The 5,634-nt window shown below is 33.9% G+C and overlaps 1 non-coding gene across 1 annotated transcript; it reads right to left on the bottom strand.

The window, feature by feature from the left end:
• Positions 1 to 5,239: 5,239 nt before the first annotated feature.
• LOC121219653 (small nucleolar RNA R71) lies at positions 5,240 to 5,346 on the bottom strand. The gene has a single exon (XR_005916543.1). It is a non-coding gene; the product is annotated as a small nucleolar RNA R71 (small nucleolar RNA).
• Between the last annotated feature and the right edge of the window lie 288 nt (positions 5,347 to 5,634).

Below are 5,634 nucleotides of genomic sequence, written 5' to 3'. Positions count from 1 at the left end.
ATTTATAATGATTTTCTAAAAACAGAACAGAGGATTACAGTGTCATTCTGCGCTGTCTCACACAACTTTAAGTATCTCATTATCGGAAATTCCTTTGCTTACACGGTTTCTTTTATAAGAAACCAGACTCATTAAGATTTAATTTCATGTCTCATTCAGCCTCTAATTCAAATCCATGAATTTATGGTGATTTTCGAAAGTCACGTTACTGCTACTGTCCGAAGCAGACTATTTCAAATTACCCTTAAATTCCCAAGCTCAAACACTTAAGAACTTACCATTTGAGCTTAGAACATATCATGGCCACATCTTATCTTATTAAATCAACTCATCATGTCCTATTATAATTGAATTTACTCAACGTTTAAACACTTAAAACTTACCTCGGATGTTGTTGAACGATTTCGGCGGCTATTCGATCACTTTTTCCTTTCCTTTATCCAACTTTGGTCCTCTAAGCTCTTGAGCTTAATTGAGTAAATTAAGTATATCAACTTCATATACTTCACTTAATCAAAGCAAGAAATACAATTATCCTCACTATCTCACACATATACGTTCAGTCAATCATTACTATGTTACAAGTCAAGCCTAACTTAGGCTAGATCGAACATATATAATCTTTTAACTCACATTCGGCACATAAAAACATACACAAAATTTTCCACACAAGCTAGTATTTTAGCAATTAATATGACACAGGTTAAACCAAAAGTTTACAATAACATTACAAGGTACATACATAGGGTCCATATACATGTTTATTTTAAAACACCACCCTTTAAACCCTCTAGCTCTACTTACAAAAGACTCTCATAACTAAAATCCATAAGTAAGTCATCCAATTCCACCATTTCAATAAGTATTTTATACCAAATCTAATAACTAAATGTTATTAATGAGATTCATACCAAGACCGAATATTCATTAACAACCAAAGCATATATTCAACAATTTAACAATGTGTTTAACCTCCATGGCCGAATAGATCCTTTCTATTCCATTTAACTACCATAAATTTAAAATATTTAAATCAAGTTCATGAGTTTCTAATTTCATTACTTCAACCATTCAAAGCCTATCTAATTTCTCAAATAGATTTCTAATACAAGAATTAAGCCAACCTACTAACCTTGACACCCACATTCGGCAAGTGACCACACACACACTCTCATAACCGAATTTCCATACTACTAAAACCTCTATACACATATTCCCCTTATTCATCTTCAATTTAAGCTCCCAACTCATAAAACATAAGGAATAGAAATCATCTTCTAAGTTTCCTACCTTAACCGCATGCCCAAATCACAACAAGGATCAAAATTCACACATGGGCTCAATCAAAGACCTATCCATCAACTAGAATTTCATAAAATCTCAAAGAATTTACCTAAAACTTACCTTAATTAAGCAAGTAGAAGACCGAATGCCTAGCTTCTTCCCTCCTCCTCTCAATCCGGCCAAGAAGAACCAAAGAACACAACTTGTTTCCTTTCCTCCTTAGAACATTCGGCCAAAGATGTTCAAGGATGAACACTTTTTTTTTCTTTGTTTCCTTTCTTCCATTCACGGCAAAAAGGGGGGGCATGGATGAGACCATTTTTTTTCATCACTCCACCTTTTTGCATTACTTTAATCCTAGCCCTTTTTTTTTATTCTTTCTAACATAACTCACTAACACATGTTTGCAACATGTTTCCACCCATAGCATGGCCGGCCACTATGCTTTAATTTTGGGTAATTTGACATGCAAACCCATCATTTCACAACATGCATTATTAGGCCACTTTACATTTGCCTAGCACATTTCCAAATTTTCTCACATAAGTCCTATTTGATAAAATTCACTTACTATTAACAAAATTCAAACATGAAATTTTCACACATGCATATGTACATATAATGAGCATCAACTATGACGGTTAATTATCTTTATGACTCGGTTTAGTGGTCCCGAAACCACTTTCCGACTAGGGTCACTTTAGGGGTGTCACAGTCACGATCAATGGGGTACTTCTTTTCTTATCTTTTCTGGGCTACACATTGAGAACAATGTGTTATCTAAAGTGTGGGGGTAACATAGGAAATTTGTTTTAAATTTTTTATACTTTTCTTTTAATTTTTATTGTCAAATGTGTGCTTGAGCTTGTAGAAATACAAGTGTTCGGCAAGGAATATGTATATAAGTTGATTGTGTTTACTATAAATTTGGCATCATAGTGAATGATTTTAAATTTTTTATTATTAGACTACTAAGTTCTATATACTACACTGTCAATAGGTATTGAGTAATTGAATATACCAAATGATATAGAGAATACATGGAAACAAGCATGCTAGTATGTATGATAAATAGTTGAATTTGTGATTGCTTGATTGATTAAATTTGTGAATATTGAGATACCTAGGGATGACCTAAGGCATTGGTATACACCCAGAGCCAAAAGGCTAACCCTATTTATTCATCCTTAGTACCTATTTTGAGCCGGAAAACACCTCTTGATGAACCTTCATACAAAACCCAAGACAAAAATGTTAATTTGTATTTACCCTTTTTCCTTGGTCCTGAATTGCACAACTATAGAGGTCCGGCCATACGTATGTGCAATGTCATATAGGAAAGAGAAAAAACTAAGAAAGAACAGACAAAACGAGTAGAAAAAGTACGTGAAAAACTAAAGCACTGTGAGTGAGATGTATGAAAAAAGATAAAAAAAGTCACAAAGTCACAAAAGTAGAAAAACTAAGTCATTTATGCATAAAAAAACTCGTGAGCTAGTCGTAATTGTTATATTATATTGTGACTTCCTATGTGGAGAAATAAGGAAGGTAAGAGAAGGAAAAATAAGACAGTGAGTGGGTAAGGGTTACTAAGGGGGAATAATAGGGAATAATACGATGTACCGAACTATTTTCATGCTTGAAACTATTTTGATGCATCCTGTTCTTGAAATCCATACCTATCCAAAACCTCAGAATGTTACAAGCTGAAAAGCCTTTTGTGACCTAGGTAGACTTATTCATGAACTAACATCATATTAAGTGATTGCATTTTGACTATTTGTATTCTGCTAGGTTAATCAAACTACCTATATGATTTATTGATGGATGCATATATTTGAAAACCTTAATTCCTGTGTACTTCGTAATATACTAAACTTAGGTGTTTGATATTGAAAGTGGTAAGTTGTTTATATATCATGTCAGGATTACGTGTAAACATGGAAATGCCTAGTATTGGACTCCAACACCAATATTTGTATTATATTTGGTCAAGGGATGCCTTTTACTTTTTTTTTTGCTTGAAAACAAGCAATGACTTAAGTCTGAAGGAGTTTGATTTGTAGTAATTCGGTGTACTAGATTAAACTAGTTTTTCTACTTCAAGAGCTTAAACACGAGCAATTTTTGTATGTTTTAGTTATGTTTTCTTAGTTTAGTTAAATTCAATAAAAAGTTCATTTTGAGTCTTCTATTGACCTTAGGGGTTGAATGAGGCCTAAAGGTGAGCTAACGTACTTAGTAAGTGTGCAGGGGACCATTCAAAGGCATAATAACTCAAAAATGGTCGTTGTGTTGCAATACAAGGAGTTTAATGTCGCAACATATGAAGCATAATGATAGAATTACTATACTACCTTGGGTGTCATGACATAGCCAAGGGATGTCGCGACACACCCCTGAAGCTACCCCTAACTCATGCATACTACCTTTGATGTCATGACACAAGGACTACGGTGTCGCGACATCGGTCTTGTACAGAAATCACTTAGGGGCTAGGGGCATTTTGGTTAGCACAATGAAAATTAAACACGAGAACGTCAGCTAACCTAGGGTTAAGGATGACTGCAACCCTAACTCTATAAATAGGCTTTTAAAATACTTGCTTAAAGACAACTTTTCATACTTTAAGTTTTCTTTGTAATTTTGGTTTTTAGTTTTTCTTTCTTTTATGCTTTAGGTTTATTTTTAGTTCCATTCCTTTTGTGTGCTTCAGAGGACGTGGTTTGTAAATGCGATTAAATGCTAATGGATTTTTGTGCTTCATCTAATACAAAAAGGATTCTCTAAACCCTATTCTTGATTTTTTTATTTATGTTTATTCTTATATTCAACTGTATTGTGTTAATGAGATCCATGAGAAACTAATCTTCTTATGAGGGATTAGCGAGTGGAGGTGTGATTAATTGATTATTATGTAGGGTTTTCTTAACGGATCAGCTATTTGGGAGAGGAAGAACTTAAACCCTAGGCTTGATGACCCTAAGAAGTCATTTAGGTGGGAATTGGTATGGCCGATTTGTGAACTCCTTAGCCCCAAATAGTTTAGACTGTGAGGTCGAGAGATAAATAGTTCTTACTGACTCATTAGTTTAGTGGAAGATCGAGAGATCCTAATAGGGTAATGACTAGTTGATTGAGTAGAAACCTGAAATAAGAATTATTTATGACCACCGAAGCAATTTAATCACCCATGCCTAGAATTGATTAAGTTTATAAATTAGTTTTTTGAAATCCTTTTTCATTAGGTTTTTGTTAATTTTATTTCTTTATTTATAAAAACCAAAAATCCTTTATTTATGTTTATGTGTAATATATTTTATTTAAAGTACTAATTAGATCTATTTTCGTTTAGGTTAAAACTAATCTAGTGACTCTCCTCCTTTGGGTACAATTCTTAGAGTACTCACCCACTCTGTTGTACCTATATTATGGCCTAACCCATATGCTTACAGACGCTGCCTCTTTTTCATATTTTTTTAGTTGCAGTATTCACACTCTAGACATTATTACGTCTTGAGGAAGTTAGCAACCTATCAAAAATCCACAACTAGAGATTTAACAACCACCATACCTACCAATGGAGCAACGAACTGTGCGCGACTAGGCGATGCCTAACTTGGATGTTGTTCGAGGTAGCATTAATCGCCCAATGGTTAATGGTAAGAACTTTGAAATCGAATCGAAAATGATTTAGATGATATAATCAAACCTTCAATTTCGAGGTTTAATGAATGAGGATCCAAACCAACAGCTTAAGTGGTTTCTAACCATTTGTGACTCCTTTAAGTATAATGGGGTATCCGATGATGCTATCTATCTTTGACTATTCCCATTCTCTCTTGCTGATGATGCTTTTATGTGGTTAGATTCACAGCTGGTAGATTCCATCAATACTTGGGACGAGCTAACGAGCAAATTTTTGGCAAAATACTTTCCCCCGAGCAAGAAAATGAAGCTTCGAATAGATATTACTAATTTTTGTCATTTGGAAGAAGAGTGATTATACGAGGCATGAGAGCGCTTTAAGATAATGCTACGTAAGTGTCCATATCATGGTTTCCAAGATTGGCTAGAAATTCAAGTTTTCCACAATAGGCTTGATGGAAACTTACGCTCTAGTCTTAACGAAGTGTCTTGGAATGACAAAAATGTGCAAGTGTACACAATCGCAACAAGTAATAAAGTGACAAGTAAATGTCGAGTTACCGTACCCACAGGGACTATAAAATAATTATTTATGAAAGTAAGTTTAAACACTTTGGTGAAAGAAAAATATTTGGATTTGGGAAATGATTAAAAACTAGAAACAAAGTAAATAAAATAAAGTTCTAATGCAAGATTTCAAAA

The sequence above is a fragment of the Gossypium hirsutum genome, chromosome D07 (genome assembly GCF_007990345.1).
Source record: "Gossypium hirsutum isolate 1008001.06 chromosome D07, Gossypium_hirsutum_v2.1, whole genome shotgun sequence".
Lineage (NCBI taxonomy): Eukaryota > Viridiplantae > Streptophyta > Magnoliopsida > Malvales > Malvaceae > Gossypium > Gossypium hirsutum.
The sequence above is the reverse complement of the archived record's forward strand: the minus strand, read 5'-3'. Positions and strand labels throughout refer to the sequence as shown.